We start from the raw sequence: 22,498 nt of genomic DNA, 5'->3' as shown, positions 1-22,498 counted from the left end.
GGCCTAATCTCGCAAGGATGTACCTACAGAATCAACAAACCACAACCTCTCGATTTAACAAACATGATAAATTTTAACGTTATTGCTACTATGTACTGCAGATCTGTACTTCTCAGCCCCACTGTCTACTTATTGGTAATGTTTGTAGGGCTCTTAAAATGGGCCCTGCTGGGCTCCACCTCAGAAAAGTCTTCAATTGATGCAGCACACAGTAGGAAAACATATTTCTAAATTCTGGGATGCTAGGGATGATGATCCTGCTGTCAATTTTGTAAGTCACTATTTTATGAGACTGTGACCTGAACTTTGACTCATGAACTAACTGTTGGATGTCCATCTTGATCCAAAAGTTCCTGGACTAAATAGGCAAATTACTCATTCGTAATTTGCATGAATAACTCAAAGCAGATTATTTTCTACAAATATTTTGTGAGCTGGTACTCTGAACTGTTTTGGTTTTAATACCAAATACACTGATATTTTTCTACTTAAGTCTCATATTTCACAAATACTGTGAATAATTTTCTACTTTCAAACTAAAAAAGTTTAAGCACCTTAAGGCATTGATTTTAACAAATTTAACAAAATGCTTGAATTACATAGCTACCTTCTATTCATACCTCTAAGATAAACTATACTTTTCCCCCCCAATTCTGTTGATCTACTTAGGCATCTTTCATTTTTACAGTAAGATTCTTGGTTGCAAAGGTTTTTGCTTAGGGGGGTGCTTTTGAAAAGCTCCAAAATAAAGTTAATTTTATATAATCCTGTGCAATTTACCAAATATAAGAACATACTATACCTCCGGTTAAATATGAGAACCAAATGTTCTATCATTTTCTAGTCTCTCTGGTGCTGAAATTTTCAGCTTCAGTCAAGGAAGAGATTTCTAATTTAAAACAGTGTTTTTCCCTTCTGTTCAGGAGCTAAGAGGCACCATGAACACTTGAATGTCACGCCAGCTGCTCCGCCGGCCTACTCAGTGCTCAAGAGCTTCTAGCCTGTCAATTCACAAGAGCCTACACGTACATGCTTAGGGAAACAGGATGCTCATTATGTCACCCAACAGCCTCACAAAAATAAAGCCGGCAGTCCTGAGGGAGGCTAACTCTTTTCTGCAAACTGACATGAGCTTTCTGTCTCACTAATTGAAAACTCTGTAATTTCAAGGATTTGGCCCAGCACTTGAAAACTGAGCACCAAGCCGAGAGGATGAGGCCCTTGCCCGTGTCTTCCTTTCTACTGCATTTATGGAGTCTGGTTGTAGATGGTCTTTTGCAATCTCTAGCTATAGGTACTGAAGAGGAGCTTGGAAAAAAAAAAATCAATACTCCCTTTCATGCTAGTTCAAGTAATGTGGCTGGAAAATAAACTATATTTTAAGAAGATATTAGGCAGCATTTGATTTATGGTTAACTCAATAAGTGCAGAGAGTCTGGGCATCAGAACTGTGGCACACTCCATCACATCACCAATGGTCCTCTAAGCTCTTCCCGCATTCCCAATCTTTCTCCTCTTACTCCCCCACCCCCACCAATTGCTGGCCTTCCTTTGTTCTGACCGTAACTAAAGGCCAGTGCCACCCAATAGGGTCATCACCTGGAATTGCTCTATTTTCAGATTTCCTCTCTGGCACAACTTCTCTGATTAGTTTACCAAATCTTGTCACGTGTTCTGACTTCTAAGGCCACCAGACTCCTTAGCAATACTAGCTTCCCTCAAAAGCTAACTTCCCCGTGTCTTTATGTATGACTTTCTCTGATCTTCCTACTAAGCCCATCTGGTTAATTACTGACCCCTGGAAGACACAAGCCATCTGGATTAAAAAAAAAAAAAAAAAAGACATCTTTAACTAATTGAGGAGTTGGGTGGAGAGAGAGAGAGAGAGAGAGAGAGAGAGAGAGAGAGAGAGAGAGAGAGAGAGAGAGAGAGAGAGAAGGACTCAGTATGCATCTCTAGGTATCCTGGAACTTGGTATATATGCTGGCTGGGCTTGAACTTGATGTTCTACAGTTTCTGTCTCGGGCTTGCTTGCACCAACCATACCCACTGAAAAACAAACTAAAACACTTCTTAAGGCTAGACACAGTGACACACGCCTTTAATCCTGGTGTTCAGGAAGCAGGGGAAACAGAGGTAGGCCAACTGTCCTGAGTTCTGGTCTACATAACAGGTTCTAGGCCAGCCAGGGCTGGATGAGACCTTGTATCAAACCAAACCAAAGAAAACCAAACCACAAAGCCAAACCAAACCAAAACTAAAACTACAAACAAAAACCAAAACAAAACAAAAAACCTCTGCCCTCTCCCAAAGAATCAGGTTTTAGTTCATTAATAACTTACATGAGTCACTGTAAAATACAACCGACTGACATCTCATCTTCCCAGAATATTCCTGATTTCTGATTTCACGACTTTCTTACATGATCTGCACTCCTGGAGTAAGCCTGTTTCCTTAATTGCCACTGCAGGACAGCATCTCAATGCCTTTCAGTTAGGTCTCTCACTTGGCTTGCCGATATTCACATACATTCTACCCCATAAAAGACCATCTTTCTTTTCCCTTGAGAAGCATCCATCTCCTGGATTCTCTTAACCCAGGAGCTATCCAGTTTCATCTCCTTCTACCACACCTACTAGAAACATCTGTCCTCAATGCAGCCCCATCCCTGATTCTCTCCTTGAGGTTGGCAACTGGATCCATCCCTGAGCACACACTACTGAGATGAGACTACAGTGATTAATGATCTCAAGTTGCTTTCCAGGCCCCACCATTCTCTATGCAGCTGTCTTGTTACCCAGCATTCCTCTCTTCTATTCACTGTATCACTTAGTTCTCATACACCTCTAACCAAATTCACTGGCTTTTTAAATCTTTACAGCATCCTCAATGAGGGCATCACTGCATGTATTTGCCGGACTCTCTTGGCAACTCATAGAACAACATGGCCTCCATCTGCTACCTTGCTTTCTTGCTCCAGGTTACAGCTGCGGACCCACGTTATCATTTAAATATTCTGCAGTACTTCAAGTGAAATCACCATTATTATACTTAACCCTGTCTCATCTAAACCATTTCTTCCTAAAGTTTCTATCAGTCCCAAAGACATCTGAAAAAAAAAACCAAAAACCAAAAAAAAAAAAAACTTGTCCACGGCTCTGTCCAATAGTCACATACATTCTACCCTATGAAAGACTCTTTCTTTCTTTCTCTTCCTTTAGGAAGCATCCATCTCCTGGATTCTTAACCCACAAGCTTATCCAGTTTCATCTCCTTCTACCACACCTACTAGAAACATCTGTCCTCAATGCAACTTAAGGGCTGTTCACAGTCTACAAAGGAAAAAGACAAGTGTACAAGCAAGGACAAACAAACACGACCCAAGGACTCACAAAGGAAATGGCGAACAAACAACTAAGTATCAACGAGTATGGGGCTTTAAGAACAATTTCCGGCTTCACTGTCTAGAATAGCCCTCACCAGGACCAGGAGTACAGGGTGGTTAAGATGAAAAGTCATGACACTCTGATGCCATCGGGAGCATGGCAACAAGGAGGTGGCACAAGAAACAGCTGGTCTCGTGATAAAAGCATTATTTCTATCTCCAAAGAATTTTACAGAAACTAATCTTCTCTCCTAAAGTACAACCTCCGCCTCCATGACAGAATGCTAAAATAATAGCAGCAGCAGTCACATAAAGGAGAAGGGAAGGGCTGGGAGATAGCTCAATAGTTAAGAGCTGTAGCAGGTGTTCCAGGGGGGACCAGCGCTCAGTTCCTAGGATGCACATAGGCCACCTGAAACTGCCTGCAACTCTGGTCCCAGGGATCTCAGAGCCTCTGGTCTGCAAGCATGTGCACACTCCCCCCTCCCCAGCCCCCACACACATTTACATTAACATAAAGAAAATAACTGAAACTGAAGGTCAATATAGAGCCAATGAGGAAACAAGTAATCTTCTAATTTGTTGACTCTTTCTTTCTGCTATTAATAAAGACAAGTGAAATCACTTTATAAAACTAAAGATATTTGTGCCATCTTCTGAGAAGACCAGAAACAAGTTTAATTTCCCTTCTTAGCATTACAGAATGTGAAATGCATGAATGAGGAAGATGAAGAGTTCTTGGAGGACAGTGATGGAAACTGGGAAGCCTTTATCTAGCTCATGAGTCCCCCAGAGATCTCCAACAGACCCACGCGCTAGCAGAGGGCCCCAACTGCCACACTGGTGCATGCGCCCTAGTGAAAGCTGACCTATTCCTTTTCCACTAATGGGCTTCTTCTCTGCATTGCCCCTTTCCTCTGGCCTGAAAGCATGGGAACAATCCACTGATGTGTTCCCATGGTCTTTCAAGGCCTCTGTTCTATGCAGACTGCATCCTTCCTTGTTAAACCCCAAGGATGCCTGAAGGCAGGAGAGTCATTCATTTCTGCATCTCCTAGTGACTACTCCAGCAACAGCCCTTTGTCCATAAAAACTGCTCAACACAGGGTAATTAAACTGAACTGGAGCACACGTGGCCACACCAATAAAGACAGCATGGTCCTTTAGGAAGGAAGGCTCATTGGGGGCTAGCAAGGCAGACTGTGCTTCACAGAAGCCAGGGTTCCTTCATCACTTCCAAGGCCACGTGACCCACCAGTTAATCAGAACAGGAATCACATAGCCCATGTCACATTTTCTTGAACTAGCAGAGTGACCTTGACAAATACTGTCTCACCATCCTAATTTTTAAAACGTGAGCAAGTTGTTCATTTTAACTCTCTGGACTTAGCTTGCTGTTAGAGCCAGCACTGATACAGAACGAGCACTCAGACAACTCAAGCTATGGTGATGATTTTGACTAGCAACAAAATATTTTAACTAGATTCTACTATACACTTAATATTAACACTGTATCGTGGAGGGTGCATAGTATACATCTATTAAACAGACAAATGTGTTAATTTTGGTATTTGAAGGTATTTGATGTCCTTTCATACAGTGACTCCAGATGAAATTTAAAATTTTCAAAAAGCTGAAGAATTTTATAACAGCTAATTCCCAAACTAGGTTGGCTCATATTTGAAAGAATATCAAATGGTCACCTAAAGAGGGGAGAAAAGTTTTCTTCCTGTGGTTAAAATCAGATATTTAAATTATTAAATATTTAAGATTCTTGAAAAAAAACATTAAAGAAAACTAAGACAAAACCTGGAAAACTCCTTGCTGCATAATATTTAGGGAGGAAAACACAGAAACATATGTACCCAACAATTATAACCAAATACTGTAAAGAGACAAAAACCAGCAATTAGGAAGAAATGGGCAGTTAGCTTCCAGGTTATATTTTAAATAATAAATGAAAGATAAATATATTAAAAATTAAATAGTAAGCACACTTCCCTAATGTTCCAAATGTAATGTGCACAACACAAAGTCAAAATGCTGCTTTTATTAACTGCTTGGGACCCTGATTTTTTTTTAATCCACCAACAGTTTATGTAAAGATGCCAAGTGCAATGACATCAATGTCCTGATCGTATGTCCTTTGGCCACTTTAATAATGTAAGCACTGAGTAACATCTTCAATACGCTTACGAACCAACCAAGAGTGTATGCTTCACGCCAGTCTGAACAAGGAAAGGGAAACGGCACAGTACAATGAGACATCCGGCCTTCAGAAGAACCGTCTTAGAATCTGAACACAGAAAACCAAGTATCCAAAACCCAAAGTCCAGGTCTTTCTAGGGAAGAGAGGAAAAAACTTGAGACTTCACTGACCTTGTCTTGATGGAAACATCTAGGAGGAAGTAAAAAGCAGAACCCTTGCATTAGGTCAGCCGAATGCCAGTGCCATTTCTATAGACGAAAATCAGTCAAACAGCAACAGTTCCCCAGCACATGGAGGGGAACAGGAAGATCACTTTGAGCAAAAGCCCTCAAAAGAATAAAATAGAGCCCGGGTCTCCAGATCTATGATTACTAGATACACTGAATAAATCAGGGTAACTCAACGGGGGATGCATTCCACAGGGAGAAACAGGCTGGTCATCCAGAGCAAAGCAAGCAAAGACTGAGTAGGCTTGAGGAGGAAAACCCAGGCTTCGTGTAAACCACATTCAGCGTAAAGTGATAGAAGCACACTGTGAGGTTTAGTAGTCTGTGTGTCACAGATGGAAGGAAGTGAGTCACTAGCAGTAGTTACCAGAATTAAAGCGCACACCTGGGCAGGTACTGTTCTAAGTCGTTTTCTGTTACACACAATGTATGGCTCATGCTAGCTAATCCTCCCAATCCCCATGAACAAGGTTGTACTGGTTAGTTTTGTGTCAACTTGACACAGCTGGGGTTATCACAGAGAAAGGAGCTTCAGTTGAGGAAATGCCTCCATGAGATCCAACTCTAAGGCATTTTCTCAATTAGTGATCAAGGGTGAAAGGCCCCTTGTGGGTGGGACCATCTCTGGGCTGGTAGTCTTGGGTTTTAAAAGAGAGCAGGCTGAGCAAGCCAGGAGAGGCAAGCCAATAAAGAACATCCCTCCATGGCCTCTGCATCGGCTTCTGCTTTCTGACCTGCTTGAGTTCCAGTCCTGACTTCCTTGGTGATAAACAGCAGAATGGAATTGTAAGCTGAATAAACCCTTTCCTCCCCAACTTGCTTCTTGGTCATGATGTTTGTGCAGGAATAGAAACCCTGACTAAGACAAATTGGTACCAGCAGAGTGGGGTATTCCTGTGACAACCTGACCATGTTTTGGAGAGGACTGTGGAAGGACTTTGGAACTTTGGGCTTGAAGATCCATCCATTGTTAAGAGCTCTGTCGGATGTTGTGTAGGAGCTTGGAAGATAATGTTGAGAACACTGCAGAAGATGGAGGTCTGGTTTGTGAAATTTCAGAGGGAAAATTAAAGACTCTTTTCAGGGCCATTCCTGTTTTGATTGTGAAGATTCTGTAGTTCTGGTTAGCTGGGGCTGAAGAATCAGCTGTGATTAACAAGATACCAGAACTACTAAAGCAAAAACTTTGCATTACTGGGACTATTGATGCTGGTTAGCTGGAGCTAAGAAATTAGCGGTGATTAAGAAGAGACCAGCATCATTGAGGTGACATCTTCTGGGAAGTGTTTTCTGAGAGCACAGTGGCTGTGTTCCAGATATAGCCAAAGTTGTACATTGTGCTGTGGCTGGACTTGGTAATGTGTAAGGGTCACCCAGGTGGTACTGGTTTTGAAGGCATGAAGGAGTTGAGCAGAGCAGCTGAGGCTTGGCACTGTGAGAGGCCATGGAAGGCCATTGGTGAAAGTGCAGCCTCAGTTGCAATTGATGGCCCAGGACTGAAGGGGTCATGTAGTGTTTTGGAGATGCCAGTACCATGAGATGACCACCAAGAGCAGCAGCAGTAGTGGAGTACAGGCATCTGGAGCCTAGAGGATGATGCGTGTGCTACAAAGGGCATGGCTGGAGAAGTGACCCAAGCCCTTGGAGGAACCCAGAAGATCGTGAGTTGGATCCCAGACATTGGATGGTTGGAGATTGACTTTTGCTTTTGATTGTGACTGTGCCCTGATATTTTCCCTCTTGAAGGAAGAAACTGTTTTAGTGGAGCCCACAGTTAAGAGACTTTTAATTGTAAAAAAGACTTTAGATTTTAAAAGAGATGGATATTTTAAAGAGATTGAAAATTTAAGAATATGTAAAGACTGTGGGACTTTTAAAGTTATTTAGAATGGGAATGAATAAGATTGTAAGGGTTGAGGCTTACTAGTGATGTTTTTGTGTGTCAAGTTGACAAGGGGTCAATTGTACTGGTTAGTTTTGTGTCAACTTGACACAGCTGGGGTTATCACAGAGAAAGGAGCTTCAGTTGAGGAAATGCCTCCATGAGATCCAACTCTAAGGCATTTTCTCAATTAGTGATCAAGGGTGAAAGGCCCCTTGTGGGTGGGACCATCTCTGGGCTGGTAGTCTTGGGTTTTAAAAGAGAGCAGGCTGAGCAAGCCAGGAGAGGCAAGCCAATAAAGAACATCCCTCCATGGCCTCTGCATCGGCTTCTGCTTTCTGACCTGCTTGAGTTCCAGTCCTGACTTCCTTGGTGATAAACAGCAGAATGGAATTGTAAGCTGAATAAACCCTTTCCTCCCCAACTTGCTTCTTGGTCATGATGTTTGTGCAGGAATAGAAACCCTGACTAAGACAAAGGTACAACATGATCTACAAATCCCGATATGATATATATACATATATCCAACATGCTCTTTAGTAACTTTTTACTCTTGTCTGTGTAACCTGTCTGTGCATAGGCAGGATTGGAGAGTTTCTGACATTGACCTTTAAAAAAAAAATCCCTCAAGTGGAATTGAGAGGACCTGGGTTCTCTGCGCCATGTGAAAGCGAGGAGTGGAGGCCCCATCTGTAAACCTCCCTTTCAAATTGCCCACCACTGAAGGACAGGGCTGGGAGGATCTCAGATGTCTGCTGGCCAGTCAGTCCAGCTGACGGAGCGAGCTCTTGGTTCAGTGAGCAACCCTGTCTCAAACAATGCGTGAAAAGTGACAGAGGAGACACCCAGTGCTGACACCTGGCCTCCACTCCATACAGTCAAAAAAGTGTGTACAGTCACACTCATCTACCACACACACAGACAAATGTACTTTAAATACCATAAATCAGTTAAATGGCATTCTGATTTTTATATCCAGCTCATGATCGCTGTCAGGACACTGAGCTTCGGCGACTCCAAGTGTGACTCATTACGAGGTAAATCTACAACAGGATATGATTATTCCCATCCTGTGAGAGAGATCCTCTCAGGGACAGCTCGTCCTCTCCCTCCCAAGATGAGACACGTGGCCACCATCATCTGTTACCTCTTCCTTCTTCCAATCTGAGTGTAAGAATGAACATCAGAGGAACAAGATTTTCGGCTAGGCTATCCTGGCCCTTAATCCCTAGCAGGTCACATCTGCTGGCCTCAGTTTTCTCATGTGTGCACAAGTAAGACGAGTCACCTTCCCCTCCTTATCTACTCTTCTCATGGACAGGCCCCTCCGCATTCCACAGGCAATTCGTACTCTGTGACTGGCTTTTCTAGCCACTTTCTGTCTCTCCCTACCACTTCCTCTATACCTACCTCAGTACAGTCCAAGGTCAGTACCCACTTAGGACTTTAGATTCCTACCCTACTCTATACAGCACGGTGGAATCCAATCGTGTATATCTCTGCACATACAAGGCATTAGAGGCTAGTGCACACCTGAAGGCCCACACAGAAGAGTATGTGTTCAGTTCAGACTGCACCTGCACACTGATTTTCCTCTCCAAGTTCTGTCTGTTGATTTTACTCGCTTGACACTAAAATTTCAAACTCTAAGCCTAAATTCATTCTAGCAACTGAGTCTGGATGTCCTAAAGAGGGACTAACTCACGGAACTCTAACAGAGTTTCTACCAGCCCAGTAAAACATGTCTCTTCAGCCTTTTCTCAGCCTTGCACACATGGGACTCTAAGAGGGAAATGGTATATGTTGCATTTCCTGAGCTTAATTTTAACTTTCTTCCCCTCCCTCCCTCCCCACCCCCCCTCCATTAATACCTACTAATACACCCTGGAGCCAGTGTTTCATAGGTTATTTCAGAAACGCTCCTCCAGTCAATGTTTCTACTATCACTTACTGGTAAAAGCAACTCTGATCTGCTCTATCTACCCAATATTCCTAAGTCAGTCCCTCTATAACAGTGGCTCTCATCTTGTGGGTCACAACCCTTTGGTGGGAAGGGCAATCACATCAGATATTTACATTATGATTCATAACAATATCAAAATTACAGTTGAAGTAGCAATGAAATAATTTTATGACTGGTGTTCACAACATGAGGAACTGTATTAAAAGGTCTCAGCATTAGGAAGGTTGAGGACCACTGCCCTCTAACTCTCCACCTTACTTTTGAAGCATAGTATCTTGCAGAGCCCAGGACTCTTCACCTGGCTGGAGGCTGCCTGGCCAGCAAGCCCCAGAGATCCTCCTGACTGGCCATCAGTGCTGAGTCTACAGATGTGTGCTACCCTACTCAGCCTTTTATGTACGTAGTCAGAATCTGAACTTGCTGAGCCATCTCCTTGGCCCATCAAATTCTCTTCATATTATGTCCCATGTAAGAGTTATAGGTCCTGTCCATTAAATGCAAATGTGGCTACCAACATTTCAGAGCTGCCATAAGGATTAGAACTGAATGTGATATCATTTCTCTGTGATGCAGTTGGAAATCCTTCTTGTTGTGGCAAATGTCATTCAGAGAGCATAAGGGTTTCTAGCTCCTTGAAGCAGCCAGCACTGACATTATAAATATTAGCTAAGACTGGGGGCTTTTAAATAGGTAAATAAGCAATGTGGATAAAATGCAGTAAGAAAATACACAGAAGATGACAACTTACAGGTAGTTTTTCATTTATCAAATATTTAGTGCTGAATACTTTATTACCAAATAGGGCATCTTTCAACTAGTGTATATATTTCAAGTCTGTCATGTCAGTTTAGTTTTAATCCATGAACACATATCAACACGAGAAGAACAGGAATCTTTAAATATTATCTCTTTAGTCCCAGGTATTGTGGGCAGAGATAAAGACACCCCCCAACCCCCCCAAAAGGAAGTTATACAGAACATGTGACTTCTACAACAGGCACAGTAAGGATGTCATTGTCTGCAGAGTTTGATTTGAGATAGCATTTCACTAAGCATGGCAGGTGGGCCTAGGACCTATGATCCTCCTGTCTCAGCCCAGCCTAGCTACATATCCTGATGGTGGTTGATTTTTTTCCCTCCCTCCCTCCCTCCCTCCCTCCCTCCCTCCCTCCCTCCCTCCCTTCCTTCCTTCCTCTTCATGGCTATTTACAGTTCCATAAAATTGAAAGGGAATAAAGGGGTGGTGGTGATGGTTAATTCCAGCTTTCAGATTAGAGTCTTTTGAGGACTGGCAAGAAAAATGCAAGGAATTTGAATGAATATAGGGATAGGTAAACTGTGAGCACAAGGCAGAATTAGAAGAGAATTCTTAAGAACTGTTCTTGCCACAGCAAAGATACGTTGTATTAATATTCCTTTGGCTGACTGAGGTAAGGAAAACCTCTCAGTTTATTATATAACAGATGATTATAATACTGACACTAACAATCGCTAACACTCACATGGTGTTTAATTTGCCTTATTCGGCTGGTACCATAGGAAGAACATATAGTGCAAAGAACTGAAATGCTCTTAAGTCTGAACATTTTGAGGGTCATGTTGGACTCTGCAGCATTTATCATTTTCAAGCTAGGGATGTTCTGTCCACTGCATACCCACACAAATACTGTAAAATATAAAAAGACATCAAAAACTGAAACAGTTTTGGCCCCAGGCATTCCAGCTAAAGGCGACTCCATCAGCAGCACCTCGTTCCTTCCGTTTGGGGAAAGTACAGATAGGAAGGCTAATTAATCCTCCAAGGTCACACAGGTACTAAGGGCAGAGCTAGGATCCACACCCAGTGCCTGCGACATATCCCGCCACATCTCTATGCTCTCTGCATGTATTTAAAAGGACACCTGACCTCTCTGAGACGATCATCTCTTTGGAAAGACAGCAATTCACTAAAATAAAAATAGCCTACCATTAATGTGAAATATTGCCCTGTATTACTGGAAATGCTATTACAGAAAGCACACTTACTTGAATCAGATATCTGAGCACTTAAAAAATGGTCAAATGCTATAATAACCCCAAATCTGCAATGCTTTTACAGGTATTACAGAAACCCTAGCTACACGGGGACACGGGGGGGGGGGGGGAGGGGGAGAGTAATGTTTATTTAAAACGCAGACACTAAAATTTGTACGGTTGTAATCTTGAAGTATCTCCATTTTAAAAATCAGGGACTTTTATTATCATCAATATTTACACTGAAACTCATTAGGTAAAAGGCATCATGTTACATTATAGAAACAAGAAGAGGCAGAGGGTAAAAGTCCTATTAAGTTTACAATCCAAGAACAGAATCCTTCATTAAAAATGGATTAGGAAGCATCAATTTGTTCTAGCAATATGTCTATGCTCATGCTTTCCATAAAACATGTATGCAACAGTATGCAGGGACTCATTATACAAATAGCAATTTATGCCATCCAGTGTTGAAACATCTATGCAACGCTAACTCGCCTATGCTGAAGGCAGCACTACTGCTTAGTCTTATAAATTATGATTCTGAACTCTAAGAACATTGCTGCTATTGCTTCATTAGCAGTCAACCCCTGGAGAGTGGAGGATGGCACAAGACGGACATACGTATGCCAAATGAATCAACAGAACCCCAGTGCTGGAGAAAATACACAAATATAGACTTTTGCAACCTCTCTAGTGTATGGCTATTACATAATTTAGAGCTGAAGCAATGATTCTCTTGTAACTGCGTTCTGGAGAAGTGGCCTCTACAACTGAAGCCTATCACAACATTTCCCCTGCTTCAAACACCAAGATAAATTAGTTAGAAAAGAGCCCTTTCTACTGCCCTAGTCACCACGGTCATTTCAGTATGGAAAAGAACACTGCTTTATCTGAGAGTTATGACAAGGCAGGGTTAAATTTTAGCTGTCAGTATTTTCCAAAAATTAAAGGACAGAAAGTTTCGGAAACAACGTTGAAGAATATGCTGGCTCATTTGCATGCAGGCCGTTAAGGCTCAGGAAGGATTGCTCTACATTCATGTATAGACAACAAGCTCCCAGCCTGTCTGGCTGAGATGAAACCCTGGTTTGTTTGTTTTTTTTTTTTTGTTTGTTTGTTTGTTTTGGTGTTATAGCTCTTTAAAGAATAATTAATATAGAAATCTATTTAAGCAGAAAAATGTCTTTTAGTAATCTCAGAGATTAATGTTGTTACATATAACATATTTCCTCACAAGGAAGAGGCGACTTGCTATCTGAGCCGCAAAACCCAGGAGCTTAGATTTCGTTTTACATTTTACACATCAGAATCACTAGGTGGTGGGGGCTGGGAGGAGGGGCATCATACCATGTATGCATTTAAAGATGATGGTTTCCAGTGTATTTTCAATAATGTATTGCTGTAGCTATCTGGGCTGTACAGAACCACATAAGGTATTTATTACACAGGAAATGGAGGCACGCTTTCACAACTGACGGCTGCAGAGCTCCTGGTGATAGATACTCCTGTGGTGATAGTCCCATGGTAGTCCTGTGGTGGTGTCAGCTACAGCTGCATATGCCTGCAGCACTCCCTAAAGACAACAGCCTCCTGGATAAGGTCTAAAATATGAAGACTGTATTTCAAACTCTAAACAAGAGTGATCTGACCTTGGTTACTATGCACATATTATAGGCACATATGCACATGTTACAGGATGAAGTCAGAGCAAAGCTTGTGTAACTCAGTCTTGCCTGCCTGAGACGGACGGTTCCTTAACCAAAGGCATAAAGTTGCAACTAGAAACATCTTATTCATTTGACAGTTGCTGCCACATTCACACAAAACAAAACTTCCACATTCCTACATTTATACAACATAACTACCCTCCTAAATTGCCATTTTTGAAACAATTCTAATTCCCAAATTCCCAGATTTAAAAAGCAAAATTTAAAACTGTTATTATTACAAAACCAAAGAAAAGCACCACCCCAGCCCCTACCACACAGAGGCAAGTTATTCTAGTCTCTCCATAGAATTCGGTAGAATTCTTATCTATATGGATTTTATAAGTCCAAGTCATTCTCTTAGCAAAAGAGGAGGAGGAGGAGGAGGAGGAGGAGGAGGAGGAGGAGGAGTCCTCTCCCAAATCATAGTGAGTCTCCAAAAGGTATTTCAGGTTTTTAAAATACTAACGGCCTTACATATCCAGTAGTTCCAAGAAAGTAAACGAGGGCCGAGAGAAGCTTCCTTAACCACTGCCAAACGATATTGAACACAGACTCTGTAGGACATTAAACACCTAGTATTTTACACGGATCTTGGGCCTAGCTTCTGAGACGCTCCTGTGTAGAGCCCAGCTGTTTTGAGTGATTTATCCACAGGAGTTTAATTTCAATTGTGTGTGGGCAAGTGGGAGGCAGTGATTATACCTTCCCCAAATCTTTCCAGTACATTAATGAATATTTTAAGGAATAGTCTCCAACTGAGATTAATTTGTCTAGCAAATATTCTCCTTTTAATTCTCCAACGGCAATCACTGATCCACTACATTTTAAATGGAAGTACACAGTCCAAGCTTAAAATGGAACTTACGCTTCCCTCATTTTAAACTGAAAATGCCACAGAACCAATGTACCCCCCTTGACACTCTCTTCAAAAGAATATAGTAGTGGCGTAAAGCCACTTCCTCCCTTAAGTGCATGGGCCAACTCCTTCAGTGCTTCCCTCTCCTGGTTCCAAACTGTAAGTGAGTACTCATTTCTTCTCTATAGTATCAAACCCTCAGGTTTCAGAATTTCAGAATTCCACCAATGGTAATATCTATACCTACATCTATATCTAGCCTCTTTAATATTTAAAAAAAAAAAACAAGAATACTGCAAGGAGAGAGTTTATACATCAGATGGCAGATTATATGTTCAAAGACTTCGACCAAAAAAAAAAGGGACCGGGATGGAAATTGTAAAATATTAATCTCTGTATTTAGACTCCTTATAAGGGTGGAGTATATAAGTATGAAACGGAGACATCTCAATAAAATGAAGGGCTTGTAGATCACTACAAGTCAAATCTAAGCGTGGCTATATAATAATCTACATTAAGTATGCAAGGCAGCAAGAACACCAAACTGTTGGGGGCGGGAGGTGGGGGGCATGACTAATTAAGGAAAGGCACTCTGCTTCAAGATGTCTCTGATACCACGAAAAATCTGGCCAACAGTGGAGGTTCAGTACAATACTTGAAAGCACAAAAAAAAAAAAAACCCCAAAACAAACCAACAACAAACCAACAACAAGACAAAACCAACCAAACAACCAAAACCCCTCCCTTTCTGCATGGGTCAATGCTTAAGACAACCAGGGGGAAAGGAAATCATTCCTACAGAAACTGAAAGGGAGAGGACTGTGGTGTGTGTGTGTGTGTTGTGTGCATGGGGTAGGGACAGGGATAGGGGGGCCACACCAGATAAATCATTCTGCTTAAAAACAAGGAACACTTGAATTTCCTGCCATTCAAATTCAAGTTTATGTAGTTCTCTAAGTCACAGAACTGAACATCAATTATTCTTATGGTAACTAACTACAATCTTCCTGGTTATAATAAATTGCTATAAATACACAACCATGTGGTCACCAGAAGGCTAAAATCTTAAGAAAGTCTTGTCCCTTAAGTCTACAGATCAATGATGAAGCACATTAAGAGAGATCGCCAGGTAAGGCTCCAAACTGAGACCAACTACCCATTAACTTCCAGGGAGACCCATGGGATGACTCGGAGGGAACTTCATAAGTACTCAAGTTTTTTCCATAGGAAATAAAATAACTAAAGCTAAAAAATACAGAGGCACAGAACAGTGGTCAACATGGTGGTCATGCCCCCAGCATAAGAAGCCTTAAAACTCTACTAATTTGTCTGTCTCCCCTGTATAATTTCATAGAACACAAATACTTACAAAGAGTATAAGAAGTATACTAGCATGCCAGGAGCTCTCAATGAGAATGTGAATCTTTTTAACTTCAGAAAAGGAAGTCACCTTAAGAAAACTGGTCGGGCATGGTGGCGCACGCCTTTAATCAAACACTTGAGAGGCAGAGGCAGGTGGATTTCTGAGTTCGAGGCCAGCCTGGTCTACAAAGTGAGTTCCAGGACAGCCAGGGCTATACAGAGAAACCCTGTCTCAAAAAAGCCAAAAAAAGAAAAAAAAAAAAAAAGCAAAACAAACAAACAAACAAAAAGACTGGTGTAATGCATTCTTAGCAGAAAAACTTAAAACAAGGCCTCAAAGGTAAGAATAAGGCTACAGTGTCCAAAAGTACAGAATGGTCAATTTGCTAATGCAAAAAAGCAAAAGCCACCTGTCAGTTAGTTCATGAGTTAGAAAGGCCCAGACATTGAGGAGCTCGCAGAACACAAGGAATTTGATTGCTGTTCTACTATGTACAGTTCAAATTGAGGTGCGCGATTATTATGGCTACTGTTAAAGTAAGGGATGGTGGAAGTATTCTGCAGAATTGGAAGTTTAACTTTAAAAAAAAGATTGATTTATTCTTGTATGTGCAGGTGAGCATGACTGATATGAGCAGGTATATATAAAAGTAGAGACTGGAACAGGCTGTCTGGTCCCTTAGTGCTGGAGTTACAGGTATTTTGCAGGACACCTGGCTTGTGTGAATTTTGTGATCAGTCCTATGGTCACCATGATTCAGCAGTAAGCACTCTTAGCAGGTGATCTAAGACAATGGAAAGAGTTACCAAGAGACTGCATTAGCCAGCATTACTAAGCCTAATCCGCTGCCTTCCCACTCCCGGTGCGAGCCGGTCTGTGTAAAAACTTTCAAACGTGGACATCAGTGAATCATGAAAAATAGGATGACTAGTGACCAAAAATAGAGGTGACTAACACAAAGGGGGAAAAACCAAGCACATCTGAGCCATAGTGATGCCACCGTGGAAATCAATCCCCTCGTGAAATGCAGAAGGATTAAACTGCCCTGAAGAGTGACGGGTTGGCATCTGCTTTGTTTTCTTCTAGTGGGTAGAGAAAGAACTTGTGGGTGGACGATTGGGTGTGAATCTGTTAACTGAGCCTTATTTGTTCCTGTCTCTTTATGGTTATTCATGGTGTTTACTCTCCCAATCTGTTACATGCAATGACCCCAAGGAAGTGCTACACTGCCCTTTCCATCCCTGGTCAGCACATTAGTTGAGCTTTTAGACTCATGCCTTTTGGCTATGGGAAAGAGGAGGCTACTGTGTGTTGTCTGTCTGTCTGGTAACTCAATATAAGACTTGCCATAAGGGGGTGGAGAGATAGCTCAGAGGTTAAGAGCACTGACTGCTCTTCAAAAGGTCCTGAGTTCAATTCCCAAAAGCCACACGGTGGCTCGCAACCATCTGGAATGGGACCAGGTGCCCTCTTCTGGTGCGTCTGAAGAGAGCAAGAGTGTACTCATATACATAAAATCAATAAATCTTAAACAAACAAACAAACAAACAAACAAAAAGAGTTGCTGCAAGAAGCAATGGAACATGCATACTGTCAGAAAGTTCCATTTCTGCCAAACAAAAGTAAAAATCATTTCGTATAGAGTCTTAAACTTCAAATAAAAAACTCTGGAAGGATCCTCACAACATATTCTCTTAAGAATTGTCACGTCTGCGTTGCAAGGACAGCAGATGCTCAGCACTGTGTGGGTCACTGTACAAGGCGTCCTTTTATACTGAGCGTTTGTAAACTAAGCTGTTGTCTAGGAATCCTGGACAGTTCCTTGGCTGAATAAGCAACTCGCACCTGCGTTTTACAGTTGTTTTTTGGCTTGTTTTTAGTGATTTGTAGCCAGAGTTGGTCTAAGGCTATTAGAAACATTAAAAACATTATTTTTAAATCGCCAGAAGTAAATGTAACATCAAGCCCAACTAAATAAACAAAATTTTCATAGATAGCAAACGGCAGAAGTTGGTCCAAATCACACATCGTATTTGTAGTTTTCTTTTTTTTCTTTTTTTAAGGGAGGGGAAAGAAGAGGGGAAAAGGATAGGGAGGAGCAAGAATTTCACAAAGATTATTTGGTTTCTGTAACTTCAAAAATTTAAAAAATGACCTTTTAAAGAAGAGTCTGCTTATCCGTGGCCTACGGTAAACAGCTTGGCAAACTAGGTCTGCACTAGGTCATTGTAAGAACATCTACATCTGCATGCTTGTATATGTACATGTACATGTATATGTAATGCAAAGACTTAGACACAGAGCCCTACAGGAGGAGAGTATGTGACCTAGATTAGCATACGAAAACCTTGATTATGAAAGGTTCCTTTACAACTTCTGAGCCAGGAGGATAACTGCAAAACCCTAAATCCCAAACTCTCCTTTCTCAAAGCTTAAAACCACAGGAAGTACAAACAAAGCCACACATGGCTTCCAATATTCTAAGGAGAGACTTCGAATGACTGTGCATAATAAACACCACAAACCAACAGGGCCTCCACCGTCCATGAGTCTGTGGGCACTAATCACAGCCCACCCGAGTCTATGGCACCTATCACGGGAGTAAAAGGAGACTTAAGAAATCTTGTGAAAAGGAGGAGACCAAATGACACAGACAAACGAGATGAAGTCACTCACAGAGGGGAAAAAAAAAATCAAATACCAAGTGCCAAAAGGATGAATATTCAAATACGGATGGTCATGGTAACACCCAATTACACAGAAGGTTGCAAGGCAACAGCAAGGCAAATGGCACACTCACATAAACAGTGCTTCTGGAGAAGCAGCAGACGCGACCAGGAAGGAAATTAAGGCTGCTGTAAAAACCAAAGAAACGAACCAAGGACACAGATTCCCCTGGAGTTCTCCTCACTACCACCATTATCTATTGTTTCTAAACTTCACTATTTTAATAAGGCATCCTTACATCATGAACCCAGTCCACAGACAAGAGCATGGCAGGAATTTGGGGAGTGGAGACAGACATCAACAGCACTCTACCCAAAAGAACTAGAAATGTACTCTGAAGATATACCTTAGTAATGTGGAATACATAGGCACAGGGTTATGCTCTGCGGCATCACTTAAACTTCAGAATACTGGGAGCCTCCTTTTAAGCTCCAAACGGAGGGCAGTGGTTGCAAACAGAATGGCCCACAGATCAGAACACAACACACCTGTGACAGGGAAGCTGCTGTCTACCAGCCAATATGGTGGAGTTTCTAAAATATACCAAGTACAAGGGAACGTGTCAGCCTTTTGTGAAGAATACAAGAAAGAGGACAGCTATGCAAGTCTGTTTATTCTGGGGAGGGAGGGAGGGAGGGAGGGAGGGAGGGAGGGAGGGAGGGAGAGAGAGAGAGAGAGAGAGAGAGAGAGAGAGAGCGAGCAGAAGAAAGGCTACTTGTAAAGAGAAGCACATGACAGAACAGAAGAGGAGAGGATCGGGAATCCCCTGTGTACGTATGCACTGAGAGGAGCCAGAGCCTCAGAAGCACGCATCAGACTGGGACAGGAGACTAAGATCGGAAGTGGCAAAGGCAGGGGGACAAAAGTTGACCAAAATTCTGAATATTCCAGGGAGTAAGACTGTTAATAAAATTAGCACTTATTTCCCAGACAATGTCAGTGATGGAGCTTCAATCAAATCTCTTTGAATGTCTCAAATCGGGACTAAACATAACTTGGTAAGCTGAACCAAGAAAGTCTCCAGAACGTCCCACTGCCTTCTGTTTCTGCCATACCCCTGTCTCACACCTCTCAAGGGTAACACCCCCATCCCACCCCCGCAATCTAAAAGCAATCCTCCAAGTACAGTTCCCAGAGCAACAGCATCAGCACCACCTTGGAGCTTGATAGACATGAGACAAAAATCAGGAACTCTGCAGGCCTTGCCGAGCCTTCCAGGACAGTGTGGACTTCCTGAATTTCTCAGTTATAGACTTAGCTATTTCTCCTCTAAAACTCCTATGCACAAGCCTTATATTCCAATATGACTTTTCTGGTGATGAAGTTTTAGGTGAGGTAAAAGGGTGGGGCCTTCATCCAACAGAGCTGCCAGTGTGAGGAATAACCCAGGCTGTGGTGGTCTCTTATAGCAGCACCAGGAGACTAACACACTCCTTTAACTTCAAGAAAATCAGTTTGTTTCTATGGTCTGCTCTTGCTGTACAGACTGAAGGCACCAGCAACCATTGTTCAGAATAGTATCTGACATTCTCTCCAGTGTCTGTTCATCTAATCGGTTTCATAGTGTTCAGATGGTAAAGGATGTTTTCTGTTCCTCACCCCCTTGAGAAGACAAACCCATATAACTCAGCAAAGCGGTAACAAACCTGTGGCCTCCAAGGTATCCACAATCTATCCTTTGACTCATTCCTCTTGAAGACCGTATGCCACTTCTCAAACACCTGTCTCCTACAACAAACATACAAGGCAGCAAATACGTTCATGACTACACTTGTGTTCTACATCATGGTTAAAATTTAAAATTATATATGTTATTTCCTCCTTCGTGTAATACAATGGAACAAACTACCATTGAACCTTGCAAATCATTCCCTACAAGGAAGTTATAGCAAAATAACACTATACTGAGTTCACCCTTTATTAAAATACTGATAAAACTATGAATGCTAGCCTACGAGTCAAATATATAAACCACAAAGCAAATATAAACGAATAGGCTTAACAACACTCTTACAGAGGCTTCTGTGTGTCCACCATGCTTCATCAACACATGGCACCATTTTGTACATTCTCAACAGGAAACTGTATGACCTGGAGAGGGCTTCAAACTTCATGTATGTGTTGTATGCATATAAACATACACTTAACTTTACACAAAGAGACCAGTGAGTGCTTCTACAGTGGCGGTGTATACATATGGTAAAAGAAAACAACGCTGTCATTTAGAAAAAAAAATATATAGTCCTACCTCTATTAAAATAGTAAATTTTATTTTAAAAATTTAAATGTTAATGAAATATAATCATCTCCCTCTTCCCCGTTTCTCCCTCCAAAGCCTCCCATTTCCTCTGTTACTCCCTTTAAAATCCATGGCTTCTTTTTCTTTGATTATTGCTTTATACACCCACACCCACCCAGAGAGAGAGAGAGAGAGATTGAGATCTATAATACTAACTCTTCCACTCTCAGCAGTCCTGAGTTGTCTGTAGTTCTAAGTAAGGGTAAGCTCCTTAGACATCCAGCTTCCATGTGTGGATGTCTATTAGTGTTGTCACTGTTAGGTCTTGTGTAGGTAGCCATACTGTTGCAGTACTGTGGATGAGACACAATGTCACACCAGCCTTTTAGGTCCTCTGGTTCTTCAGTCTTTCTGTCCCCTCCTTTGCAATGTTCCTTGACTTTAGGTGCAAGAGTTATACTGTAAATCTATCTCCTGGATCAGGGCGTTCCATGAAGAGTTGCTCTCTGGATTTGACTAGCTGCGGTTTCTGTAATGGTCTCCTTCTATTGCAAAGAGAATCTTCTCTGATGAGGGCTGAGAGCTGTATTTACCAGGCAAAGACAGCTGATGGATTCTACTAAATGAATTTAATACAATACCCTTTTAGAGAATATTTCTATTTTCCACAAATGCAAATTATTTAAAACAAATGATTGGGATCTTTTAATTTATTATTCAGTAAGGTTAAAGAAATGAACACACCAATCACCCAGTCCTTTTCTAATTCAAATACCAATAAAATTATTTTCCCATAAAGACAGTAAAACACAAAATGCTCTTTTAAAGTGATATGAAACTTTAATTAGGACTTAGGAGGAATATTTAATTAGAAAATGTGTCTTAACGTAAAGAGTTAGTCAAGTGTATAAACAAGTTATTTTAAATTTTATCACATTTACTTTTCAAGGACTTGCATGGGGGAGCATTCGTGCCACAGTGCACATGTGGAGGTCAGAAGACAGCTTGTCGGAGTTAGTTCTCTCCTTCTGCTAGGTGGGGATGGGACTCAGGTAACCGGGCTCAGCAACAGGCACATCTGTCTACCCCACCACCTTCCCAGCATAATGGTTTAAAATTACTTAAAACCTCACTCCAAGTACTCTTAGAGAAGTGGTAATTTGGCTTAGTGGGTTTTTTTTTTAATCCTTTTTCTATTTGGGGATGCGTGTGGTGTGCATTCACATGTGTACATATGTGTACAGGCGTGCACGGCTGCACAGGCATGCAAGTGCACATGAAGCCTGGAGCGGAGGTCTGAAATCATCCTCCATCTTCTGTGCACCTTCATTTATTGAGGTTGAATTTTTCAATTAAAACCAGAGCTCGCCAGGCGTGGTGGCGCAGGCCTTTAATCCCAGCACTCGGGAGGCAGAGGCAGGCGGATTTCTGAGTTCGAGGCCAGCCTGATCTACAGAGTGAGTTCCAGGACAGCCAGGGCTTCACAGTGAAACCCTGTCTTGAAAAAACCCAAAACCAACCAACCAACCAAAAAAACCCCAGAGCTCACATAATAGCGGGTATCTACAGGTCAGCTTGCTGTGGGTATTCATCCCCCACCCCCAACCCCGGCCCCGCCTTTTGGGACTATAATTACAGGTGGCTACCCTGTCCACTTTGGCATTTACAGAAGTTTCTGGGCATCCTGACTCCAATGTTCCTGCTGGCACAGCAAGCATTTAACCACTGAGCCACCTTTGTAGCACTCTATTCTTTTTCTTAATGAACATGAAAAGAATAAAGAATTGATAGTTTAGTTGAGAGAGAGTTAGAATGAAGAATTGATATTGAGAATCATAAAACTATGGTACCCAAATAAGAACACCATTTTTTTTGTTTCATATACTTTATTTGCTAAGAAAGAAAAACATTAATATTTTTGA

At 41.7% G+C, this 22,498-nt stretch overlaps 1 protein-coding gene across 8 annotated transcripts in view; it reads right to left on the bottom strand.

Moving 5' to 3' along the window:
• The window catches only part of Atp2b1 (ATPase, Ca++ transporting, plasma membrane 1), a 111,514-nt gene that overhangs the window by 65,551 nt on the left and 23,465 nt on the right, over positions 1–22,498 (bottom strand). Inside the window, exon 1 of one of the 8 annotated variants that reach the window (XM_030245244.1) lies at positions 19,984–20,153. The exons of the other annotated variants lie outside the window; for them this stretch is intronic. The gene's annotated coding sequence lies outside the window, so the exon portion shown is untranslated. Of the gene's footprint in view, positions 1–19,983; positions 20,154–22,498 lie in introns of those variants that run through there. 8 annotated transcript variants of the gene reach the window in all.

The sequence above is a fragment of the Mus musculus genome, chromosome 10 (genome assembly GCF_000001635.26).
Source record: "Mus musculus strain C57BL/6J chromosome 10, GRCm38.p6 C57BL/6J".
Classification (NCBI taxonomy): Eukaryota; Metazoa; Chordata; class Mammalia; order Rodentia; family Muridae; genus Mus; species Mus musculus.
This window is presented reverse-complemented; position numbering and strand designations above follow the sequence as displayed.